The sequence below is a fragment of the Haemaphysalis longicornis genome, unplaced genomic scaffold, assembly GCF_048455015.1.
Source record: "Haemaphysalis longicornis isolate Haplotype H1 unplaced genomic scaffold, Haemaphysalis longicornis Haplotype H1 scaffold_3, whole genome shotgun sequence".
Taxonomy (NCBI): domain Eukaryota; kingdom Metazoa; phylum Arthropoda; class Arachnida; order Ixodida; family Ixodidae; genus Haemaphysalis; species Haemaphysalis longicornis.
The window spans coordinates 115343093-115370055 of NW_027526335.1; positions in this window are offsets into that span (position 1 = coordinate 115343093).

Below are 26963 nucleotides of genomic sequence, written 5' to 3' on the forward strand. Positions count from 1 at the left end.
CCTGCGTTGCGTCGCCGCGTTAAACCTTACAATTAATGGAGTTTCGATATTGGCCTGTCATTACGATAACCGTTTTCATCTACTCCTTTGTAAGCTTGGACAACCTTAGCCCTTTTCAAGGCGTCGGGATATATTGCTGCATTAACTGGCGCATTAAAAATTGTAGCAAAATGTGCACTAAGTTCCTGGATGTTGTATTTAAAAACAGTGAATGTATGTTGTCTGGCCCTGTACTTTTCCCTGCCGACATGGCCTGAACTGTGCGAACAATTTCTTCCGAGTCTGTCTTCGAAAGTAAATGAGTTAAGCACAGGCTGCGGAAGGCAACACATTGTAGCCTGTGATCTGAAATGTAATGAGAGCATGGTTCCTACTTTTAAAAAATGTCCGTGTAAGTTCCGTGCTACATCTTCTGAAGTGTTACTTGGTGGCGCAACCTTCGGTAATGTTTGTTTGGTACTACTTTTTTTTAAATTACTGAGGTAATCACTTTCAAAATATACCTCGGGGATCACTGGTTATGATTTATGAGCTTACAGTAGTAAGTCTTTTTTGGTTTTTCGGATCAAAGCTATAGCCTTATTTCGGAAGTATTTGTATCGGTTTTCTTCGTGTTCAACTTTTTATGACAGCATGTGCCCTGCTCAGAAGAGAACCTAAGGTATACAAACGGTCCAGACAGGGCCAATTGCCGCAGCCAATTCTTTATTCGTGAGTGTTTGCGGGTAAATAAGACACTACACTTGGCGAGACTGCTTTGTTCAGCTCAGAATAGGTGCGAAAACGGATGGTGCGACGGCGGTGCCCGCATGACTCGGTTAGGTGCAGGATCCCTGGGCAAAACGTCTGCAGCGATTTCGGGCAATACCACTGGCTGCTGCCGAAATAAGCCCAGTGCCGCCAGAGAAGTACCTGCAAAAACAGGTCAGCATTAAACGTCATTGGACGCACCATAGATCAGCTACGTGACTTAGCTGCGCGCAACAAAGCAAACGAGAAACGGTCGCGGTTCTCAACACTAGGTTCCTAAAGTGTTATGTCAAAGGCGTATATATAATATATGCTGGCCAAAAACAATTGTAAGGAGGAGGCGGAGAAAAAAATTATTAATCCCATTGGAGTATGCGGGGGTTTCGTTTTTGGTTTCGGTTTTGATGTCAAGTGATTCTACCACCAAGGGGGCTAACCCGGAGTGTATATATATATAGTGTGAGCTTTGTTTGAGGGTACAGCCTGCATGCCACCATAGGTAGCAATTGCCCACTATCATCACCACCGGCTTGAGGTGATAACTTCTTCATTTCCTGTACAAACTCATCATCATCGACGAGCCCGCTTCTTCAGAGATCATCATCAGTGCTGGGGCCTGATCGCCATCTTGCGTTCTAGTCGACTCGCCTCCGAATAAAGGAGCTACGAAGCCACGGTCTGGTCGCCTGCTATCTACGGCCTCACAAGTGGTGGAGGTGCAACTCGACCCCGACCCGTACCTCTCCTTCGACACCCCTGGAGCTCCGTTCCGGTCGCCGCTTGCCCTCGGGACCAATGCCCATGTCGCAAGATACTCCCAGTGGCGCTGTCTCAGCGCCCCTGCAGTGCATCGTGACCAGCCCCCAGCGCGACCCGCCCCACTTCTATGGTCTTCGGGGAGAAGACGTGGAGGAGTGGCTGGACAGTTACACCCGCGTCAGCCAGTTCAATAGGTGGGATGATCACAACAAACTGTTGAACGTTGGCTTCTCTCTTAAGCAAGTTGCTGAGACATGGTATTTAAACCACCGACACGACTTTGCCGACTGGGCTGGCTTCACTACGGAGCTGCGAAAGATTTTTGGCTCCACTAAAGCTCGGAGCGACAACGCAAAGAGGATACTGGATGTCCGCAAGCAGCAAGCTAACGAGACCTATACCTCGTACATCGAAGATGTTCTAGCACTGTGCCGCCGCGTCGACAATGATATGCAGGAGTCCGACCGTGTCCGTCACATTCTGAAGGGGATCGGCGAGTTCGCGTTCAACGCACTTGTCCTTCAGAACCTGGACACTGTATCTGACGTGATCTCTACCTGTCAGCGTCTCGACGAACGTCAGTCGATCCGCCTTCCACGGGACATGGCGTCTACTCATCATCTCGGAGACGAACAACAACTTCGTGCGATGATTCGCGCTATAGTTCGCGAGGAAATGTATGGCGACGTCTCCCACTGCACACATGGTGTCCCCTCAACATCTCCTGCTCCTGGCCTTCGCGAGATGGTTAAAGAGGAGCTTGCCGCCATGCCGGTGCTATTGCCTCCTGTTCATCCTGTGGCTCCTTCAACGCCGTCTTACTCTGAGGTCGCTGGACGGACACCCCTGCCGCTGTCCCCACTCACGGCTCACCCGTCGTCTGGCTATGTGGCGGCCATGCCTCGTGTGCCGAGCTCGCCGCCCTACTTTCCGGCCCGCCAGGATGCCGCCATCAACCGCCCCGTGTGCTACTATTGCGGCATTCGAGGTCACGTCTCCCGGTTTTGCCGACGTCGCCAACGGGATGAACGACGTGGCTACGCCGCCTATGAACGCGAACACCTGGCCCCGAATTACTACGGCTACCGGCCGCGTGCGTACCTGTCGCCTTCCCGCCGCTCCCCGTCTCCGCCTCAGTCGAGCGACGTTCCCCGCAGCTCCCGTGGACAACGACCCCGCTCGCCTTCACCAGGTCGCCGCTCGGTATCGCCTCTTCGCCCTGCGTCTTACGTCTCCGACCACCGCCCGGAAAACTAGTTAATGCAGTTTTGGGAGGGAAAACTGCATCTCCCGCGAATCTTACAAGTCCTCCAGAGCGTCCGTCGAACTTGCTGTCTGTTTTAGTGGAAGGTGTTCGCATCGATGCCCTAATTGACACTGGTGCTAGTGTTTCAGTCATAAGCGCGGAATTGTGTGCACGCTTACGCAAAGTACGAACACCATACAACGGACCTTCTTTACAAGGAGCCAACAGCAGTGTGATTAGGTCCTCCGGACAATGCACGGTGCGGGTTTTCATCGGTGCCCTTCGCCATCATATCCCGTGTGCAGTGTTGTCTCCCTGTGCTTATCATTTGATTTTGGGTTGGGATTTTCTGTCTTCCGCCTCCGCCGTCATTTCTTGTCACCAACCCCAAATTGCAATGACAGATACTGAGCATCCCAGCATTTCGGAGGTGCAACCTACTATGCACCTAACAGCCAGTGCCGACTGCGTTTTATATCCAGACCAGGAAACATTACTTTGTGTTCGTTCGGCGCAGATCAGGGACGGTGACGTGATGATAGTTCCATCTCCGCGTTTTATGTCCAAAGGAGTCGTCATCGCAACGTGTCTCGTACGATTCACGGAAGGCTCGGCGACGCTGTTAGCTACCAATGCCACTTCCGAGCCGATTAGGCTCCCCGAAGGCACCAACGTTGCTTCTGTTGTGAATGGAGAAGCCGTGTCCCTTCTTCCCCTCTGCTCGGTATTCCCTGTTTCACGGCCTTCAAATTCTGGACAACCACTTTCCCCACTGGCGGCCACTATAAGCACAGACCTCACAGAAAGGGAAACACAACTCCTTCTTCAGCTCCTGGAAAAACACAAGGACTCCTTTGACTGCTTTTCCAGCAAACTAGGACAAACATCCGTGGCAGCACATCGTATTGAGACGGAAGGGACACAAATCGTTCGTCGTCGCCCGTACCGCGTGTCTTCGTCGGAACGAAAAGTGATTGAAGAAAACGTTGGGGACATGCTTCAACGCAACATTATTCGTCCGTCCTCCAGCCCGTGGTCTTCCCCCGTCGTCCTGGTGAGGAAAAAGGATGGTTCAGTACGTTTTTGTGTCGATTATCGGGCTTTGAATAAGATCACAAGAAAGGATGTCTACCCGATGCCGCGCATAGATGATGCGCTCGACTGTTTGCAAGGCGCTCAATATTTTTCGAGCTTGGATTTGCGATCTGGCTATTGGCAGATCCCCATGCACGAGTCTGACAAACAGAAGACAGCGTTTGCAACTCCAGATGGCTTATACGAATTTAACGTAATGCCTTTTGGGTTGTGCAATGCCCCTGCTACATTTGAGCGCATGATAGACACAGTCCTTCGCGGCCTTAAATGGAAGACATGCCTATGTTACCTTGACGACATCGTAATTTTTTCGTCGAGTTTTTCTGAACATCTCCTACGACTTGATGAAGTATTGACTAGTCTGGCTAACGCCAACCTGACTTTGAACACCAAAAAATGTCACTTCGCCCAAAAATCTATCAAGGTTCTCGGTCACGTCGTCAGCAAGGATGGTATCCGGCCCGACCCAGACAAAATTTCCGCAGTCGCCAATTTTCCTCGCCCCCAACACCAAAAAGCCCTTCGCAGTTTCCTCGGTCTAGCATCATATTTTCGTCGTTTCGTCCGTAATTTCTCCACTCTGGCTTCGCCCCTCAACCAGCTACTGCATTCTGGAACCTCCTTCGTCTGGACTGATGACTGCGAAAAAGCTTTTGAAGACCTCAAGCAGGCACTTACTTCCGGACCAGTACTATGTCATTTCGATGACACAAAACCCGCCATACTCCATACCGATGCTTGTAGGCAAGGCATCGGCGCCGTTTTGCTACAGCGAGATGCCCAGTTGCGTGAACGAGTCGTAGCTTATGCGAGCCGCTCTCTGACACAATCGGAACAGAACTATACAATCACTGAGCAAGAATGTCTGGCGGTTGTATGGGCTGTACAAAAATTCCGGCCATATCTCTACGGCCGACATTTCACGGTCGTTACAGACCATCACGCATTGTGCTGGCTGTCTTCATTGAAGAACCTGTCTGGGCGACTTGGTCGGTGGGTGCTGCGCTTGCAAGAATACGACTTTACGGTTACGTACAAGTCCGGAGTCAAGCACCTCGACGCAGACGCGCTTTCACGGTGCCCGCTCACGCAGTCGTCGGACGACTTGGTGACACCCACCCATGAGCTCCACCTGCCCATTGCACCCATAGATGTCACGTCTGCTGATCTCCGCTACTTGGTTGCCCGTCAACGCACCGACAGCTACTGCCGAAACATAATCGATCGGCTCACCGGTTCGACGCAACCACCTAATAGCCGCCTACGTCGGCAACTACGAAATTTCCGGTTGGTTGATGGCGCGCTTCACCGTATCAACCACCACACCGATGGTGCCGGATGGGTTCCAGTTGTGCCTCGTTCCCTTCGTTCAAGCATCTTGCAAGCTTTCCATGATGACGCAACCGCTGGCCACCTTGGATTTCACAAGACATACGAGCGCATTCGAGGTCGCTTCTTTTGGCCGGGACTGTCTACCAGTGTCGCCAAATACGTCGCCTCCTGCCCGCCATGTCAACATCGCAAGAGATCTACGTCTCCACCCGCCGGTCTATTGCAGCCGGTTCCATGCCCAGCTACACCGTTTGAAGTGGTCGGTATTGACCTTTACGGTCCATTGCCTATGACGGCCACTGGTCACCGCTGGATCGTCACGGCCGTTGACCATCTAACTCGCTACGCGGAGACGGCTCCACTTCGTTCGGCCAGCGCTGCTGACGTCGCTCACTTTTTCTTGCACAATATCTTACTTCGCCATGGCGCACCTCGCGTCCTCCTTAGTGACAGGGGCAAGAGCTTCCTGTCGCAGGTCCTCTCCGATGTACTTCAAGCTGCTAACACCTCTCACAGGATGACATCGAGTTACCATCCTCAAACTAACGGACTTACGGAACGCTTTCACCGCACTCTTTCCGACATGCTCTCGATGTACATACAGCCTGATCACAGAAATTGGGACACTATCCTACCTTTTGTTACTTTTGCCTTCAACACCGCAGTTCAACGCACCACAGGATACACCCCATTCTACCTTGTGTACGGTCGGCACCCTTCACACACTTTGGATACCTGCTTCTTTACCGCTCCGGTTTCCCCTTCTGCATCGTCCCCCGAACAATTCGTTTCTCGCATCGCACATTGCCGCCAGCTTGCTCGCACGCGCACTGAAGCTAGTCAACAGGACCGCAAACAACGCTATGACACTGCTCATCGATCTGTTTACTTCTCCCCTGGTGACGAAGTCTTGATCTGGACACCGGTCCGCGTTCCCGGCCTCTGCGAGAAATTTTTACACCGCTTCCTTGGTCCTTACAAGATTCTCGAGGCGACCTCACCCGTCAATTATCGCGTCACCCCAGTTTGTGGAACTTCGGACCGTCGTGGTCGCGGTACAGAGATTGTACACGTGTCCCGGCTTAAGGCCTTCACTCGCCGTGATCCTGCCTAATCCGCGGCCAGGCGGCCGCTTTTCCCAAGAGGGGGCATTAGTGTGAGCTTTGTTTGAGGGTACAGCCTGCATGCCACCATAGGTAGCAATTGCCCACTATCATCACCACCGGCTTGAGGTGATAACTTCTTCATTTCCTGTACAAACTCATCATCATCGACGAGCCCGCTTCTTCAGAGATCATCATCAGTGCTGGGGCCTGATCGCCATCTTGCGTTCTAGTCGACTCGCCTCCGAATAAAGGAGCTACGAAGCCACGGTCTGGTCGCCTGCTATCTACGGCCTCACAATATATATATATATATATATATATATATATATATATATATATATATATATATATATATATATGACGTCACTGAATAAATTATTCTCTTTTGGCTTGGCTCTTCGACTCGAGCGTACGTCTCCTGCTCCGCCCTTCGGGGCCGTCGCCGAAGCGACACCACACCCATCCGTTGTGATTGCGGTCACTCATAGTTCAGGCATAGTCCACCTTCTTTAACAGTGCCGATCATTGATGCGCAACGTGCTACAAATCGTGTTCGTCACCTTCCCTCTCTCATACTCTACATGCTGTCCCAGTGAACATTTAGGGATTGTGTTCAGCATGACTGCTATGCTAGCTGTGAACGTGCCATGGTCGCTTCTGGCCACTCCGTGGTTTCCTGAACTGCGCAGAAATTAAAAGCGAACATTTCTACAGTGCGTTTTTCGCACTTTTTTTATTTTTAATACGACCTACTGAACTCATTACTACGTGTGGTCACTCCGCGGTGCCTCAACTCTGCTAAAATTGAAGTCGAACATTTATCAAGTGCGTTCAAACATTTCTGCAGTGTGATTTGCCACTTCTTTTATTTTTACCATGAACTACTGAACTCTGTCTCCAGAATTCGTGTCGGTGTTCGGTTTTCTCTCGTTTTCTCATTTGTTTTATAATTCACTTGACGTAGCCTGTTAGGCTATCTGCTGGACAGACCTCGTAAGCATCATTAAACTGCATTCTCTCTCTGTCTCTCTCTCTCTGTCTCTCTCTCTCTGTCTCTCTCTCTCTGTCTCTCTCTCTCTCTCTCTCTCTCTCTCTCTCTCTCTCTCTCTCTCTCTCTATCTATCTACCTATCTATCTATCTATCTCTATCTATCTATCTCTATCTCTATCTCTTTCACACTCTTTCCGGGCGAGTGAGGGGTGCCCTCAGGACTCCCTGGAGGTAGGCCGCTTTCCGTGCCTTATTCACAAGCTGAAGCTGGGTGCAGGAATCGGAGCTGCTCAGCGTCGCCGACCACTGTGAAGGGGTACGGTTGGGATCGGGTGGGAGATATAGGGTGTTCTAGCATGCGCACACTATGTAGTATATATTTTATATGCTTCTGCTGGGATCGGGTGGGAGTTGTAGGGTGTTCGGGCATGTCCACACTATGTGGTATATCTTTTATATACTTTTGCATTGGTTAGGAGGCAGACAGCATTACATTTTCCTCGGCATGCGCTTCATCGGCGGTTTCTTTTGCAGATGGTGGAGTGTATTTTGAACTTCTTGGCAAAAGTAACCGTCCCATGTTTTCTTTTTTCTAGCGGCCTCACGATAACGTCTTTTTTTTTCTGGAACAGGCAGAGCCGACCGAATATTCGCTCGCACTACGCCTCCTAAGCAAGATTAGATTTTCCTGGGAGAGTCACCACTGAGATACCGTTCTGCTTATGTGATTGAGCAAGTTTAAGGAATGTCAGAAAACATGATACCGTTGACGCCTAAAGAGAACTCGTTCTGGTTGTTGCGTTTAAAGGACTAAATTGAATGACTAAATTGCTTATTTAAATTTTGAAGTACCGCGAAGTCCAAGCTCAGGGAACTATAGCTCCCAGATGTTTTTTTTTTTCATTCCAATAAAAATCATATTAAAATAAAGTGCAAAGGTGACCAATTTCCTTCTCCCTTACTCCTACAGAAGTGGAGAAGAGTACAAAAATTCATTTAATATTCGCCGCCTGCAATTTCAGATGAAGATTCTGCTTGAGGGTAGCGCAAATGCAAGTGTACTTCTGTAGACCACTGCACTTCTTCATATCAAGTTTATTTGTCTCTCTTATTTGCCTGCCCAGAACAGTTCTGTGCAGTTCGTGGGCTGTGAGGAACTGCTCTCGCAATAGAAATTCCATGTGCAAAAAATATACGCCGCTGCACTCTAGCTGTTCCGAGCAGTGTTAAATGACGAATAAATTAGGTAGACATTATGGTTGTCTCCTTTACACGGGTGCCGCCGATTTGTGTTGCAAACTTGCCACTACAAATGACCCCTCCAACGGACAAACGGCACCGCGTAGACAAGTGTAGGCGTGTGTTGTGCATCCCTGTTTATATCTTCGTAGTACGGCCCATTTGCAAGTGCAGGAATCCTCAAAGCTCAGCTTTACGGTGTCTATTATTGTCACACCACTGGTGCGCCGTGTAGGCCGCACTAAAGTCGTCGCGTGCTTGTTATGGCGGCGGTGCTGGATAGAAACGCGTTTCGTGACTATGTAGCGCTTAAATTGTTTAGCTTGATATCACAACTTTCGTTGTTAGCAGGCCCCATTTCTGGGGGCATTTCTTGAGTCGACGTATAAAAGCTTCTGCGTTAATAGTGCGTTCCGAACGTCAGTGAGCCTGGTTAGTCAGTTCGAGCGGAGACATTCCTACCCACTAGCTATTCGCACAACAAAAAATGGTTGCGGCTTAGCTCAGCTAACTTTGGATAGGCAAAGCAAAAGCTTGGCTTAGTCTGGTTGAGTCTTGGCTTGGCTTGGTTAACCTTTGATGTAGCTGTATTGCCGACCACGGCTCAAGGTCTTTCAGTCTCGTGCAATGCACACAGAAGGAGGCCCGGCCTCACTTTCATTCTCGGCGAACACGGCGTTCCTGTTTCACGGCGAAAGCGGCGCGAAATGAGTCACATAACCCGAGACGACCAAGCGGCGCATGCGTGGAAAAGGTGGTTTTGGTCAGAGGCGTTGTGCGCAGTGCTTACAGCGGGCCCAGCGAATCACGTGATGCGCGGCGAGGGGTGTGTCGCCGGGGGTGTATCTCCGGGCAAAAGTTCACCTTGCGCATCCTTCGCGAAATCGCGGGACAACATCGAAAATAGGAAAACTGTGCTTTAAAAATATGTATGGTGCCTTCTAAGGTGCTATGGCCCGTTGACATAAAATATTGCCATTCTACTCGCGCGAAAGCTAAACATGATCTATAAGGCGCCCGGAAGCGGAAAGCGGTTTAGTCGTACGATATCTGGAGAACTTTGTTGGGCACAAAAATCTCGTATACACGGCAGATCGCACTTTGCGGCTGAAGAACAAACAAAGCACAACCACTCAAGAAAGGATTCAAACCCTAGGCTTTGTGCCCATCAGCACAGCATCATTTCTATATACGACGGTGGGTAATTTGTGGCGGTTCACCCAATAAGAAGGTGCACGATAGTGGCTCAGTAATACGCATCACATGTGCTTGCTTGGCCGTGGTTTTCTTGGTATTTATATTAATGCTTAATCATTTTCTAGCCCACAACCGAGCCAATTCTGCATCCGCTAAGCTTTTTTGAGGACGATGCCCCGTCACGGAGTGTGATTTCCGCTGGCGGCGTGTATACGACGTTCACCAGAGATTTACCTGACGTTTCACGCATCGGAGTACGCGAAGGTTCATCGGCGACGCGTAGCGCTTCGCAAGAACACTGACATCGACAAGTGGATTATCACAAGTACAGGTGCAATTCAGTGTTGCTAATTTTGTGGTGCTAAGTGGTGCTAAAATACTGCTCAGGTTAAATTTAAAAAATAACGTGTCCAATTACGAATTTACGCTATATTCTTAGATGATTATGCTTCCCTAAAATGTTTCAAGTTATAATAGCACGAGCTCGAGTTCCTTCTGCACAAACGCCGTTTGCGGCGAGATGTGGCGTCCCAAATGATGTCTACGGAGATTTAAAATGTCCAAAATGTAGGCTTCGAATTACAAGAAAATCAGTCCCGGTACTAAACAACTGAATTCCGCAGCTTTTGTTAAGCTAAGTGCTTCTTATTACCTTATGAAGTGGGAGAGGGAGCAAAGATGAAATGACACTGAGGGTGACGTGTTCTCGGCTACATACGAATGCAAAACAAAACGTATTGCTCTCCCGGCGATAGCCAATTAACTCTACGTCAGAAAACAATTGTGGGACTATTACGATACCCCCTGATGCGAAATTTGAGCACATCGCGAACTGCAGTCTTTTCAGTCACGACGCATAGCTGCTGCGTCTCAGAAAGTGATCGCGTGATTAGCGAACGCACGACGGCGCGCGCTACTGTGGCGTTATGTCGCAGCGCTTCGCCACTGCGAGCATGTTGTAAATTGTGTTTGAACCTCCAGCGAAAATGTCACGTTTTAAAAGGAAAGTGTTTTATTCACGGATACACAAAGATTTCAATGACGTCATACCATCACGGAACTGACGCCAGTTCAACGAAGCAAGCGGCTTGTAAAGGGTGCACCCCTGAGCGCAGGTTCTTCGTGCGGGGAAGCAACCTTTAGTTCTAAACAGTAAGTTATACTTAGGCTTCTTTGTTTTCGGGTTTTATATTTTAACACGAAAGTGTTTTATGCCGCTACACACCAAGATTTGACTGACGTCATATCTGTCACGGAAATGATGCCACTTCCCCTTTGCCGAAGCGACCCGCCAGCAGGACGTCGTTCACCAAGCACACCCACAAGACATTCACCGACTCGCAAATTACGCTCAGCCACAGATTTCGCTGCACATTTCACTTTCACGTTTTACCGATTCTTATGACACAGGAATCAACCACAGTTTTTTCGGATGAGCCAGCAATGAACAGGACGATGAAGGACCGATGTGCATGCAGCACGCTGCGCGCGCTCGGCTACTGCGCTTTTTCTGAACTTGAAAATATGAACAAGTCGCTTGCTATCGTGGATGCCTGGTTTTGCGTGTGCTTTCTCGGGCACCGAGGAACCCTTTCGAGCAGCAGCGATGGAGGTCGTTGTCGACGGTGAAGAGATTCCCCCCGAAGACTTCGCAAGCGAGGAATGGGCCGAAATTCGGCGCAAGCAGCGAGCACTGACCTTAAAGAGGACCTCAACCCCCCGGAAGTCCCAACACGGCGCCCGAGGTGGTTTCACCGAATTCCCGCAAAAAGCCGGCCGCCACCTCGAGGTCCACCAATGGAGCGCTTGCCGGAGACCGACATCAAAATCGTGCTCCGACTGCGAGGAGGCCTCACCCTAAGGTCGGTAGCGCCTGCAACTATCGCCAACACCATTCATTTCTAAATTAGCACCAGTCCCCCTGAGTCCACGAGACCAAGTTCGTGTGAACCAAAATTCAAACTACATTCTGATCAGCACCTCCGACGATATGCGAGCCCGCAAATTCGTAAGCATCACATCCCTTGTTATCAACAACAAGCAATACGCCGTCTCTACGCCCGTCTCGGCATCGCCAACACGGTGCTGGGAATTATTTTCAAAATTCCCGAAGACAATACTCCGAAAGAAATAACTCGTAATGTGGTCTACTTCAACCCAGACCTGCCCATCCTGTCGGTCAGGCGACTCGGAAACACTGACGCAGCTCAGATCCTCTTCGACGGATACAAGGTTCCGTTTTGGATTCGATACGGCCTCACCACGTACCGCTGCACGCCGTTCCGACACAAGACGGAAGCTTGTACGCAGTGCTGGCAGTGACGTCACAGGCCTGACGTCTGCCCGAAGCCAACGACCAGGTGCCCCAAATGCGGCATTGCCAATCCCAGTGAGGGACATCTACGCAAGCCAAAGTGCATCGTGTGCGGAGGAGCCCTCCTCACGGGATCCACAGCATTCCCGTACCGCTTCAAGCCACGTTGGCCCCTACGTCCGCCGCCAGAAACAATGAAGGGCGGAGAGGAGAAAGGAGGAACTCGGCCAAGCACTTAAAACCACTAAGAGTGGCCCGCCCTGCCAGTACGCGGCTCTCCCACGACCCAGACCCCAGCAAGAGGAAGAGCACCGTCGAGGTCGCAGTCGAAGCACAAGTCGAGATCCCCATCGGCCAGACGCGCCAAAGCCAACGCCACGAGGTGAGCCACCCCCACGATTACGTCACAGAAAACTTCGGATAACGGAAAATCGGTAAGCTTCGATGGCGGAGCCTCCCAACCCTGCGCCTCGTATCCACCCCCTCAAACCTCTGTCAAAGAACTACTAGCTAACATTAGAGCGGAAATGGCTGCCCTTAGGAGAGAAAACAATGATCTAAAGCAAGAACTTAAACTCCGTAGTTAAAACGCAGCAAGCTCGCAGAGAAATTCTACAGACCGAAAATCTACCTCCCCCGCACCCAAAAAGCGAACGATTGCGGTGGCCTCCGTACAAAGCCCCAACCCCGTAGAAGAATCCCCTCAACAACAAGAACTAGAACGTAAAATAGTCGCTCTCGGGAGAAGCAATGGTGCCCTGCACGAAAATAGCAACACCATGCAGAACAGCACTTCGATCGCAAATGAAACTGTACAGATCAGAACTACATACCTTCATGCAAGATATAATGAACCGGCTGGGTATTGCTTCCAATATCATTCCCCAACCTGAAACACATAATGGTTTACAGCAACAATAGCAAGGACAACCATATTAACGTCTGGCAGTGGAATTGCCGTGCGTACAAACGCAAAAAAAAAACATACTTTAAAAATGTACCTTCAAAGCATAGATTCTCCCCCGGAAATTATTGCGCTGCAAGAGACAAATGCCGTTGTGAAATTACCCGGTTATAAGGCTTTTCAAAGTGCGACGGACCTCAAAACGGCGGTCTTTGTACAGAGACATATACCGGCCTATAGGAGCCAATTTCAGAGCATTGCAACTCCCCATGACCTAATTACTATCCTACCACGTAAAAGGGGAGCGCAAAGACTGTATATACTGAACGTCTATAGCGCCCCTAAATCTAAAGCTGACCGATTCAATCAACTATTCTCGCTCGCGAGGAAGGAGGTGGACCCCCACGCTCTGCTCATACTTAGCGACTTCAATGCTCCTCATGCGGCCTGGGGATACCCCAAATGCGAGCCAAAGGGCAGATACCTCTGGGAACGAATACAGACACACCATTTGACGCTGGGAACAGACACCCATACCCCTACACGCATCGTAAACAGCGCACAACGCGACACTTCCCCGGATCTCACCCTTTCCCTACACATAAACAGAATAAGATGGGGTGTCACTGAACAAACGCTTGGCAGTGACCACATAATAATTGAGATTGTCATGACACCAAATCACAAACTCAATCCAAACCTCAGACAGCAAACTCTGACCGACTAGGATGAGTTCAGGGCGCTTCGACAAATCACCACTAAACATGGTGACGAACGCGGAAGTCCGGAGTGTATTAACGACATAAACGCATGAACGCAACAATTACTTGCAGACATAAAATCAGCCACTAAAGACCTAGACCCTGAAATCCCTATTGATATGGTAGACTCTCGTCTCAACCACCTTTGGGAGGCATACCGAGGGGCCCAAAAACGATGGGGTAGAAACAAGGGCAACCGGAAACTGCGGCTGAAACTGGCCAGACTGGAAACGAGATTGTAACGCACGCGATCACTCTCTCGCGCAACCAGTGGAGCCAGATTTGCGACGAGGTGAAAGGAAACCTTCGAATGAAGAAGACATGGCAGCTGCTTAGACAGCTTCTCGATCCAGATCAGAACAAGACAGAACAGAAACACCGCATATCTAAAGTCCTCCACGCATACCCAGGCTCCGACGACGAACTCACGGCACAAATCCGAGACATGTACCTCCCAATAGGACCCAAGATTACGCTGCCCCCGTACAGTGGGCATCCTAATCCTGAATTCGATAGAGACATAACCGAGGCAGAGTCCCGACTGGCAATTCGCAAACTTAGGTCTAACTCGGCGCCTGGTCCTGACCAGATGTCGAATTGGGCACTAAGAAACCTCGACGACTTATCAATTACCGCAATAACAGCTTTTCTCAACACATGTTGGAGAACAGGGTAAATACCGGAACCATGGAAACATGCCAAGGTTATCCTCATTCCTAAGCCAAACAAACCACTCACGATCGAACACCTACGCCCCATTTCCCTCACGTCATGCTTAGCAAAACTCGTGGAGCACGTACTCCTATCCCGTCTCACAAATACATGAACGACACTGAACAATTCCCCACAGTATGATTGGCTTCAGAACTGGTCTGTCAACTCAAGATGTACTTATACAATTATCAGAGCAAATAATCAAACCCCCCAGTGGCCTAGACACGGCGGCGATACTGGCCCTGAACCTGACCAAAGCACTTGACAACGTTGCGCACGAGGCCATAATGTCGGGTCTAACATCGGTCAATCCGGGCGAAAGAATGTACAATTACGTTAAGGACTTCTTGTGGAACCGGACAGCCGCCATACATCTCGTCAGTCTTGTCTCAGACACAATCTTTCTAGGCAGTCGAGGCACTCCACAAGGAGCCGTCCTGTCGCCATTACTTTTGAATCTGGCAATTATAAATATTTCCCTAAAATTAGCACAGATTCCTCACCTCTACCATAGCCTCTACGCAGCCGACATCACCCTCTGGATAACCCGGGGGAGTGATGGCCATATCGAAAAAACGCTTCAAAGAGGCGTAGAAGTGGTGGGGGAGGAGGCGAGGAAAGCGGGCTTGACCTGCTCCCCTGTCAAGTCTGAGCTACTATGTATTCCCCTGAGCCACAAAAAACAACTCAGATCCAACTTCAAAGTTCACATCGAAGGGAGAGAGAATCTAGAAGTCACCTCCTTCAAAGTCTACAATCATCCAAACTTAATCACACCTTTCTCAAGACGATGGAACTGCATGTAAAGCAAACTACTAGTCTGCTGAAGAAAGTCAACAGTAAGCACTCAGGCCTGACCGAGCCGGATAGGGTCCTCATCCTCCAAGCCTTCATCGTGAGCTGAACAGTTTATTCCATTCCATACATCAAGCTGACAACGGAAGAAACAGGCAAAATAGACGCCCTCCTTAGACGCGCCTACAAGGTGGCGCTACGCCTCCCCTCTCCCCCCCCCCCCCCCCGGCACCTCAACTGCCAGACTAGAAGGGTTGGACCTTTATAGTGAGGTCGGTGAAATTGTCGAAGCGCACCTGATGGGACAATACCAACGCCTCACTCGCAGCCCCACGGGAAGGCGGATCCTACCAAACCTAAGAATAGGATACCACAACCTGTATCAGGATGCAACAACTATTGCCCATAATATCCACGCTAACAACATAGCCAAACCACTCCCCCGCAACATGAATCCCACATACTACACTGATCGGAGGGAACAACGAGCCCGCGCCTTCCACAAGAAGTACAAAAACGACCCACTGGTAGTGTACGTAGATGCAGCGGAATACAGGCACCACGAGGCCTTCACCGCAGTCGCTGTTTGCAATTACCCCAAAATCAACACCATTGACTCCATTACAGTCCGGATGCCCATCCCAGAACCGGCGGAAGAGGCGGCGATAGCGCTGGCCCTTTCACTCAACCCTACCCCCGCAACAATCATTACAGATTCCCAAACCGCTCTCCAAAATTTTGCCGCTGGACGCATATCCCCGACGGCGCTCAAACGTTTGCTCTGGAACCCCCCTCAATCCCATGTACAACTTATCTGGACCCCCGCGCATTCTGGGCTCGAGGGGAACGAGGCGGCCCATGACCTAGCCCGAGGACTTACCATCCGGGCTGGGCCGAGCCCGTATCCCTACCACGGAGCCAGGTCCGCGCGGCACCGTCTGATCGGTTTTCATGATATTACCCCCTACTACCTCCTCTCCCGCCGGATCTGTCCTCGGGCGTACAAATCCCTGACATTAGAGCAAAGCCCCGTCTGGCGCCAACTCCAGACGGGAGTCTTTTCCAATCCGGCCACCATAACCAATATCCACCCCAAACTTTATCCAACCTCGGCGTGCCCCTTATGGGCACCAACCTGGCCCACATCATGTGAGCATGCCCCCAGGACCCTTTCCCCGAAATCCGCTCTGAGGATAGGTGAGAGGCCTCGCTTCGCAGCCCCGACCCGGATCTACAGGTACGCCTGGTCAAGCTGGCGGTAGAGGTCGCCGAAAGGCACCGGCCTACGGTCACCACGAGCTCGCCCACCTAACTCAAGGAGAAGACGTCCTGTTGGGGTGGACGTTCAGCCCTTACCTGCCGCCAACATAAGGACTGCAATTCTCCTTGGTCGCTTCCTCAGTCAATAAAGTGCTCTCTCTCTCTCTCTCTCTCTCTCTCTCTCTCTCTCTCTCTCTCTCTCTCTCTCTCTCTCTCTCTCTCTCTCTCTCTCTCTCTCTCTCTCTCTCTCTCTCTCTCTCTCTCTCGGGCGCCACTCGACAGACTTCAAGGCGCGGTGTTCCTACACAGGTCCAGCGCGGAGACGGCATACTGCTTTCCTCCTCAAACTTTCGCCATACTATCGTCCTCCGCTCCAGCTCGCCCTATCTCGTCTACTTTCGGTGTCCTCTGCGTTCGCTCTGTTTCATCGAGGGACGACGGTGCCGCGAGACCACATGAGCGGACGCTGAAGAGCTTGAGCTCTAAAAAGAAACTACATGGCCCCAATACACTGAAACATATCCATGAGCACACTTTTACATACGTGATACAAACAAGTGAATACGAGCCGACATGTTTTGCAATGCCCAGTGTGAGTTGATAAGCGTGTGTGTGGCAGTGTACACATACGACATACTTAAATAAATTAAAGCATATTTAATCAGACAAGAAAAATGATTGGTTGTCATGGTGACATTGCTAGAATTCCCAGCGGTCTTTGACGGACCGCTCTTTAGAAGAAACTAATGTTAATATCCAATTTCGGGATAATTTATGAAGTGTAGCAGCTGTAGTGGTTTTTAATGTTGAGCACCGAAAGCCACATCAAATGCTCAGATCTGTGGCAAACTCGAGCAAGGCATTTTTTTACTTTAGTTTTATGTTCCGTATAGCCCTCAGTGAGTCCGTAACATCGCCCTCAAGTACGAGCCAGAACTGTAAGGTGAACTCGAAGACTCTCCCTTCTGTGCGTTTCGTCAGGGTGCATGCGTTTGAGTAGGGACGACCGCTGCTGGGGACTTCGTTGCATTGAGGCAGTCATACAGATCTTGGAACATCACGCTTAGTCCTCCCCCTATCGAACTTTCTCTGTGGCTCACAGCAGCTCTATACATTCAAAGCCTCCATGGCGGGCTACCTCGATCAATGCGAATTCTCAGTTTTGCCTGATTGCCGTCCATGAACTTGCCTGCTGAGGGGCAACAAAGCGTTAAGAACCGGAACCCGGACGCTTGCTTCGCGGAACCACACGCAGACTCGGTAGGCAATGCAGTCGGGGCGCACAATAGCTGGGCGGCGACCCGGCGGCACACGACCGGCAGCCTCCAAAGCTGCCATGCCCAGCCGCGCTGGCCGCATGCCTGCGTTAAGAGCCGAGCGTTTTTGTGGCACTTCATGTTTTTGCATTTACTAAGTGAAAACGATTGGTGAAAGTTATGTTTAACTCGTATTTTGCTGCGACTACGTGTTTCCTCCAGCTCTTTGTCGTTAGCAACAACAGGTACAGGGGCGTCAGAAGCAATTGGAGCATAGGAGCTCTGGCTGAACCGACATGGAGCGCCGTGTAGCTGCACTGGCGGTAAACTGAAGCAGTAGAACACGCATGTGTGCCTCCCGACGCCTATAGCCACTCCATACTTCTCAACCAACTTGTTTTAACGCGGCTTCGAGCGTTGTTCGCAGCTTACTGGCCTTGGCGATGGCGCTGACAGCAGACCCACCTAGGAATTTTTGAAAAAAAAATTGCCACCGGATCCCTGCGATTGTGACGTTCCTTCAGCAGCCCGCGTGCGCGGAAAGAGTGTGAGCGACGCTGCCAGATACTGCCTCTGCTATCACCGCCATCGCTACAGACGTTATGCTTCGAATTATTGCTGGAAGCCGCGTTAATATAAGTGGTTTGAGAAATATAGATGGGCCATCACCGTCGGCAGGCGCGCATGCGTGTTCTGCTCATTTGGTTTACCGCCGGAGTAGCCACATGGCGCTCCTATGCGGTTTGGTGACTTTGGTCACAGCTCCCGGGCTCCGGTTACTTCTGACGTCACCTGTGCATTGAACGTGGGTTAAAATATGTTCCATGTAGCGTCATAGACTCTCCAAAACTGTTTCATTCGCTGAGAAACAATGACACCCCCCTTGCTGCTGTTCAAGATAATCAGAAACTACTGCTTTGTCCACGACTGACGTCACAAGCTTATTGCACTTAAGCGGTGCTGCTTAGTAGCAAGGGCGTAGTCGTCGTGAGTAGCACGGGTGGATTCTGTAGGTATTTATGGGGTTCGCTATCATGTTATTAGAATTTAAAAGAACTAGATAGCGTCAAGAGGAGAAACCGAAACTCTTATTTAACCTGCAGCTCTGGCACAGTTTAAATTGAAAACTGTTCGGTTCTTCTTCGTGCAAAGTTTTCCCACACGCAGGCCATTGAAATAGTAAAAAGTAGATAAGCTAGAGCACTACATGCATTTATTTCGTCGTGCATTCTATAAGTCGAAAGTATTATAAGCTAGCCACGCCCAGGTATTTCACGCCAAAAATATAACAGAATGATGCAGTGTTGATAAGAAAGTTGACAAAATACCGCTTTCCTTCTGCACTGATGACATCGAAGCGTCCAGCGGCTGGCTGCTCTGATTTAAGGCATGACACTGATTGCTATACAAAACAGTGTCCGGCGAAGCGAAAAAATACCAGCAGCTTCTTCCTTTTTACTTTGCAGAAGAATTTGCTTCTGACCCGCCGACGTGGCTCAGTGGCTAAGGCATGCTGCTGAGCATGAGTACGCGGGTTCGATTCCCGGCTGCGGCCGGCCGCTTTTCTGATGAAGGTGAACAGCAAAAACACCCGTATGCACGAGATTTCGGCGAGTGTTAAAGATCCCCAGGTGGTCAAAATTAATCCGGAGCCCTCCACTACAGCGCGCCTCATCGCCTGCGTTGCGTCGGCGCGTTAAACCTTACAATCAATTAGAATTCACTCCTAGACATCGAAAAGAAGAATCTGCAGTACGAGTTGACCAACTACTTCCATGTTGCTCAATAAAAGTGAGCTGCTGGCGGAGGGTGCAGATTTTACTCCTTTCTTTATCCTCTTTGGATAATACGTGTTTCACATAATACATTTATTCCCGGTTACCGGGAAAAATATATCAACAATATTTTACTGTAACTCCAATTGAGTTGGAGAAAGCATCTACGTCACATTCTGGACCCTCTAGTGGGCAGTGCTGTGGCGCTGTCTTAGTAGAGGAACGTGCATTGTTGTCCCTCAGAAAAACGGTGCCTTCACGAAACTAGGCGGCACGAACTCTTGTCTCCACACTATTTTAAGGACAAATGCTGAGAACTAAATTCCACAAAAACTTCGTAGTGTGGCCGGTTTGCCGTGCTTTGCGAAATCATGCACTGAGTAACATGAAGCCAGCAGAGCACGAACCTCAGCGACGTAAGTCGGCAGCATTATTATACTCAGCGAGAAGTGACAATGCCACACTCTCCTATCACAAAAGTTCCCCCGCTCAGTACTCCCGTGGTTATAAATCTCAGTTTGCTGTTTTTTTTTTGTGCGTGTAAGGCCATGTTCAGACTACCGGCGCACAAGCCATATCGTGATCTATGGGCGTAAAAAAAAAACACCGTGTCACGTAGCTTGCTTGGCTGAGACGTGAGGTGACGTCGTTCTTTAAAGTCATTACGACAGTTGCGGCAACAGTCTGAACCAGGCCTAACGTTATTATAATAAAGAGGACGCAAGCCACAACGAAACAAAGATACAAGTAATGTCTAATTACCATATCTGCGGCCATATTACGCAGTTATGTCTTGCCGCCTGTGCTACACGGCAGCTTACCTAAGCCTTGATAGCTATTTTGCAACATACTTGTACCATGGACCGCGCTTTTATATTTTATGGGCTGAGACCTTCATCACGGTAGATATGCATGCAAGGAGGTACAAAATAAAGCCTTACCACCGCATTAGTGGCCTGAAAAATTCCTACAAAATATACTTGACATTGTTTTGGCGCTTTTTGGCCTTGGATGCTCTTGCACGATAAACACGCGCATACCACACAACACCTGACACTGACGGTAAAACTAAAGATCGCATAATCATTGACACCGTTTACAAATGCAGCAATAACACTAGCCATGTTCAATCATAGCGTACATCAACGTCTGAACGCGCCGGGCAGAATCCCGTGTACGACTCGAGGGAACTGCGCTCACGAGGCCCCATAAAGAAAAAAAAATTCATGGAGCGATCATTGGAGGGTTAGGGCGAGAAGGGATCGCATTTCACCCCAGCCACATTTTTAAAGACGATTTGAACCCAGAAATTTTGGTCTGTCTGTATGTCTGTCTGTCTGTCTGTCCGCTGAATTCCAATTGGAACCGTCTGACGCCCATCCTGAGTTTTCAGGCATATTTTAGGAGTCAGACATCTAAGGATTAGAACAAAAACCTCGCTGTCCCCATTCCCACCCACTTTCCCATAACCCATTCCTCATTACCACCACCCGCATCCCTCATCCCAACCTTTCCTGCTACCGTCCCAGGGGAGATCAGGGGAGTCTCCCCGGGCCCGCTCTCCTGGCTGTGGTGTCGCTGTGTAGCATTTTTCCCTTTTATTTTCCACTTCGGTGGGTATTTCCTTCTCTTCAAAACTCTAGTTGACCTCGGTCCAGTTTGTTTATTTTTAATTGGCGTCACCCGTGATACGTATGTGGTACGGGTTGGGCTTTTATTTTATATTATAGTCCTTTAGCTTTATGTCTGTCCGTCTGTCTGTCTGTGACTCGATTCAGCCACCCGGCCAAAGTAAAACAATGCTTTCGCAATATTCTTATATAGTCGCAGCTAAATCTTCCCGTCCTAGACCGGTGTAATGTTCATACTTGTCAACATCGTTGAAGAAGAACAAGACATTACGCAAATATAAGACAACAAGTAAATACAGAAGTGACATTTGCAGCGTTTCTTTATAAAAAAATCATACATGCTTTATTTTTGCGAAATTAAATACTTCATCAACTGCAGAAAAAAAAAATTCACTCCGCCGTCGCCTGCTGTCGCCCGCGCCACTATAGCTTCTGGCGCCGTTTTAAAAAAACAATCGGCAACAGTTACGAAAAGTTCCACTAGATAGGTTCCACGTTCTGCTTGCAACGCAAGTGGAGTAGAGAAAAGCGGTTTTATAAACGTTGAAGTAGGGCACCTTGATTAACGCGCGTCTTCGCCGTACGACAGCGTTGGTATCGAGACACCAGGTTTGGAGCAGCGGAACGTGGTAAATTTAAAAGGCTTTAAGCAAACTAATGGCGTCTTTACCTTGCGAGGAGCGCGACGCAATAGGAACAACATGAGAGGTGAGCGGGAAAGCAAAGGGAGGCATTTACTTGGCAAAAAACGATAAAGACTATCGTCTTTTGTCGACATTTGCAACGAAAGGAGCAGATACGTGGCCAATTTTTTAAAAAAGGCTAACGCATTTGCGCAAACGTTTCTGTATCCTTATGTCCTGGGGATCACAATACCGAATTGAATTTTTCATTAAACAGTCGTGAAGTGGTCTTCATCGGAGGTGCTCACCAGCTGCCATTAAAACCACCATGCACAGGACCCCGAGGAGCGTGGCAAAGACCAGGTAGTAGGCGAAAGGCCGGGGAAACAGGATCCGTGACCGAGACCCCGCTGAAGGATGTGGTTGCCCGAAGGGGCCCCCCGCCTCGGGATCGGTCCCTGCCGACATGGACGCCCGGCTAGATGGTTTGCTGGTGTTCTGATGCACAGACAATGATAATGATGACACCCTGGATGTTCGTGGCTCGTTTTTGGATCGATGTTTTTGGGATTGGCCAGGGTTAAATCATTGACTGCGTTCCGATTGAAGCCTAAAGGGTGGATTTATTTTCAAAAAAAAAAGTCGTGAAATGAAAGTTCAGTGTAATAAGTAAATAAGTAAGTTTACCCAAACCAGAATTACCCAATAATCATAGATTCCTTGACAATTCAAGTGACCTGTTGCGGAAACATAAGCTTGGACAATATTGCGAATATCCCTTCTTGCGTAACGCGAATTTGCTGCCCCGCAACATGAGTGAGATGGAAAGGATAACTCCATACGCTCGATCGGCTCCCTCAAAAACACCTTTCTGGCTGCTGAGACCTCAAATGTTCCTCATGCTTTCTTTTCGGGGCAAAGCACTTTAGGGGCTCGGGCTGTGGGCGTCTCCTGTCATTGTCGTCGTTTCATATATTCACGGTATTGGAACACCGGGACACAACCGCCGCGGTGGCTCAGTGGCTAAGGCGTTGCGCTGCTGAGCAACAGGTCGCAGGTTCGATTCCCGGCCGCGGCGGCCGCTTTTCTGATGGAGGCGAAAAGCAAAAACGTCTGTGTGTACAAGATTTCGGCGCACGTTAAAGATTCCCAGGTGGTCAAAATTAATCCGGAGCCCTCCACTACGGCGCGCCTCATCGCCTGCGTTGCGTCGGCGCGTTAAACCAATCAATCAATCAATCGTAACACCGGGACACTCGTTTTTAAACGCCTCGCGCTAGAACGCTTCGTACTTGAAAGACCCGAGACTTTTTCAGCAAAGCTTTATACCTCTACCTGACCACGGCACGATCTACGACTTTTTTTTTTAACTGCGACAGTATGCCTTTTAGCATAGGTTTGTACAGGTACAAGTATGCACCCGTTTCCCGGAGGAAGTCCAGAACACAGCGGTGGTGGGGCCCCCACAGCTATCGCTGAAGATCGGGGGGTCTCCCCGGATGCAGGCCTGTGCCGCGAAGGTGTCGGGATCTCGCTGCACTCAGCGAAGGGCACGTCCATAGCAGGTGGGGGGTGTCGGCGTCTTCGGCAGGATCCGTGCAGAAGAGGCAGGTCGTGGAAAACGGGGCATGGTATTGCGGTGGCCACGCCCGGGTTACCGCAGGAGAAAGGGCCACCCCAACTCGTAGTCTACGCAGCAGGACCTCCTCCCAGCGAGCGAGCCCACTGGGAAGGTCTGTTCCACACGGTGGGATGAGAGCACGTGTGGCGCGACGAGGATCTTCCTTTAGTTGGACAAATTGGTCATGTGGGTCAGTTGTCAGCAAGGGCAGTGGCCGTGGAACCGACGTAACGTGACAGAAACTATCCGCCGCAATATGAGCGGTGATAGTATTACGCCGTATCACGACAGTCGGAGAGGGCAGGGCCACGTGTCCAGAAGGGCATGAATGTCTCTTGAGACAGACGAGCTGGAGGCTACACGTCGCAAATCCCTTATGGCCGCCGTTGAGTCCGTGTACATTTGTGCCCTAAAACTTCCAGGAGCTTCAATAAGTGCCGGTAGTAGAGCTTGCAGTCCGTCCAGGATGGCTGTAAGCTCCGCGAGCATAGAAGGCGAGGTGCGGAGTGTTTCATAAGCACTGTTTTGGTTTGGTTCTGGTAAGGCGGGTAGAGAACGGCCCATGTAGATCGCCAACGCCGCTGCCTCCGGAACAAAATTTAGTTTGTTCTGGCGTCCGGAGCGGCGTTGATGTACAAGCTCATCCAGGGTGTTAAGTTGAGCTTCGGCCTGAAGAGTTGGTATAGGCTTTATTTGAGGGAGGAGGTGATCGTCCGCATTGCAGCTCTATTAATTGCTTCAAGTCGGGCCCACTCCGCTTGGGTCATATGCTGGAATTGAGCCTGGTAGACAAGTCGAGGCTGAAGTATTGACCGCACCAAGAGTGGGGCCATTTTGAAGCAGGAGCCTCCAGACTTTTGTGAAATGCGTCGTATAAGGTGTAGCATTTGACCTGCTTGTTGGCGGGCAGATCGAAGCCACAAGGCAGCTGACCCTGACGATGAAATCTCCAATCCCAGCACGCGAAGAGAGGTGGCAGTGCGCAAAGGCTGGCCGGAGAGTTGTAGCGAGATCGGTGACATCTCCAGTCTACGACGGCCCCAAGCATTGGCCACGGCCAGAATGACTGTCTTTTCAGCTCAAAGCGAGAGACCAGCGTATTCACACCATTTCTGTGTGTCCGTTAAAGCTTGTTGCAGGCTGGCGGCTTGCCGAGACAGGTCTGGGTGGACAGTCCATACTGTAATATCGTCCGCGTACACAAGAAGGTGTAGGTCTGATATGGAGCCAAGATGCCAGGCAAGCGGCAGCATAACTACATTAAAGAGGAAGGGTGAAATCACCGACCCCTGAGGCACTCCACGGACGGCCGTAAAATGGCTATAACTAGTTCCACCAATCCGTACGGAAAATGATCTTTTAGTCAAGAAGGTCCGAATGAAAGAGCGGACCTTTTCCGGGACAAGTAGGCTTTGGAGAACTTCCAAGATAGCGCTGTGGCTGACGTTGTCATATGCCTTGTGAACGTCCATGGCAAGCAACGTCCGCACTTTGTGGGATCGGCCGCCAAGTAGCACCATTGATGATAAGTGCTCAAGTCCATCCTCTGTCCCCAGACGAGGTCTGAACCCAATCTGTGCCGGGTGGTACCACTGGTAAGTGTCCATCCACCACTGAAGTCACGTAGCCAGCATTCGCTCCAACAGTTTCCACAAGGTGCGCATTAATGCGATTGGGCGCAAATTGGGGAGATTCTCGGGTGGTTTTCCTGACTTCGGTATAGCGACGATATCTGCCCGGAGCCATGACTCTGGTATTTGACCCGAGAGCCACACATCATTGATGGAGTCGAGGAGACGGCTCAGGGCTGGATCGTCGAGGTTTTTTAGACCTCGTACGCAACGCCGTCTGGGCCGGGAGATGGCTGAAGTTTCACCTGGTCTATCGTAGCCAGGAACTCTGCCATAGTGAAAGCTGATTGTAGTCCATGGACTGCATCATCAGACGGAGAGGCACCGACGTGGCGCGGTAGAGGAAACGGGCACGGGTTGCTAGCCGGGAGGATGTCAAATGCAGGGTACAAGGCGCGAACCACATCGAAGGCAAATTGGTCCGGGTTCTTGCCTGATGCCAGGCACGCACTCGCTGCTGCATCCGGAGTGCGGCCGCCTGATTCCATTGCCCAAAAAGTGCGCCAAATAGACGATGTGGTGGACTAAGGGCCGAGTGACTCGCACCAGCTAAGCCATCGTTGCCGTGAAAGACGCTTCTCATGTCATCTGGCCGCAGCGGTCAAGCGTTGCAAACGCATTCGAGTCGTTGCACACGAGGGATCTCGCGAGGCAGCCACTTCAGCCTGTTTGCGCTGGGCCCACAGCTGCAAAAGTCGAAGGTCAGGCTTTGGCCGGGACTCCTCTACCCACGTCCTCCGCCTGGCACTGCTCAGAGCTTCTTTAATCACAGTAGTGGGGTCTATACTGGGGGCCGTCATGGTTGCATTGATGTTGCACCGGAACTCATCCCAGTTTACTTGAGTGCAGCTTCGCCGAAGCCGACGCGTCGAGTTCGGGGCAATGCCAAGCCTGATAGGGTGATGATCACTACCCCAGTAGTCAGCCTCTCGCTGACAAGATACCACTGCACTCCCAAGCCACCAGGTTAAGTCGGGTGAGTAGGGCGGCATCCGGGGATGAGTGCATCGACGCGTAGGGCATACTATATCTTTTAGTTGTGCGAATTGAGCATCGTTGAACTGCTCAAGTAACATGCGTCCACGTTCACTTGAGGTAGGGTATCCCCAATGGCAATGGGGCGCATTGAAGTCGCCAGTTACAAGTATGGGACAGCCAGCGTTCGAACGGCGCAGAGATATTAGCCAGCCCAATCGTAGCCGGGGCGCACGTCCGCTGTGAGGCCGCACATAACACGATACAAGAATTATTGCGCACCTGGGCAGTTGCACCTTTACCGCAACCACTTCTTCCCGAGCCGTGCACCATGCTTCTAGTGGAATCGAAGTTTGTGGATACGCCGTGTGCACATACATTGCGGCTTTGCCTGGTGTGGACGTGGTGGAGCCACAACGCCCATCAGGTATGGAAGGCGTAGCATAGGCTCTAAAATTGGGGAGGCGAAGTGAATCGTTCGTCTCTTGGAGCAGGAACGCCCAAGCTCGAAGTTTGCCTAGGCGAAGACGTTCACGAAGCTGACCAACCTTTGTTGTGAGCCCCCGGCAGTTCCACTGTACAATATATTGTGGGTCAGGCATAGTAAAAGTTGGTCTAGTGAAGTTGGGCTGCTAACACAGACACCAAGTTCTGTAGCTGCTGCATCACAAACTGTAGGAGCTCTTGGTGGGTGAGGATGGAGGGAACTGGCTTTTGCTGATCCAGGCTCGGTGGTGAGAGACGGGGCTGACTGGAGTGGCTTGGTTGTTCTGGCGGCTGACGTTGTGACCGACGAATTAGCCGAGCACGGCGCTGGCTGAGCTTGGTGACCTCGGCTTGCAGCACAGCCAACTGTTGGTCCACCTCCACTAGCTCGTCCGTAACTGGAGATGCGTTCCCAGTTTTGTTGTGCATATTCTGTCGGCGGCTGGAGTGACGGAGCACATCACGGTACGAGGGCTGTGTGTAATCAACAGGCTCTGCAGTT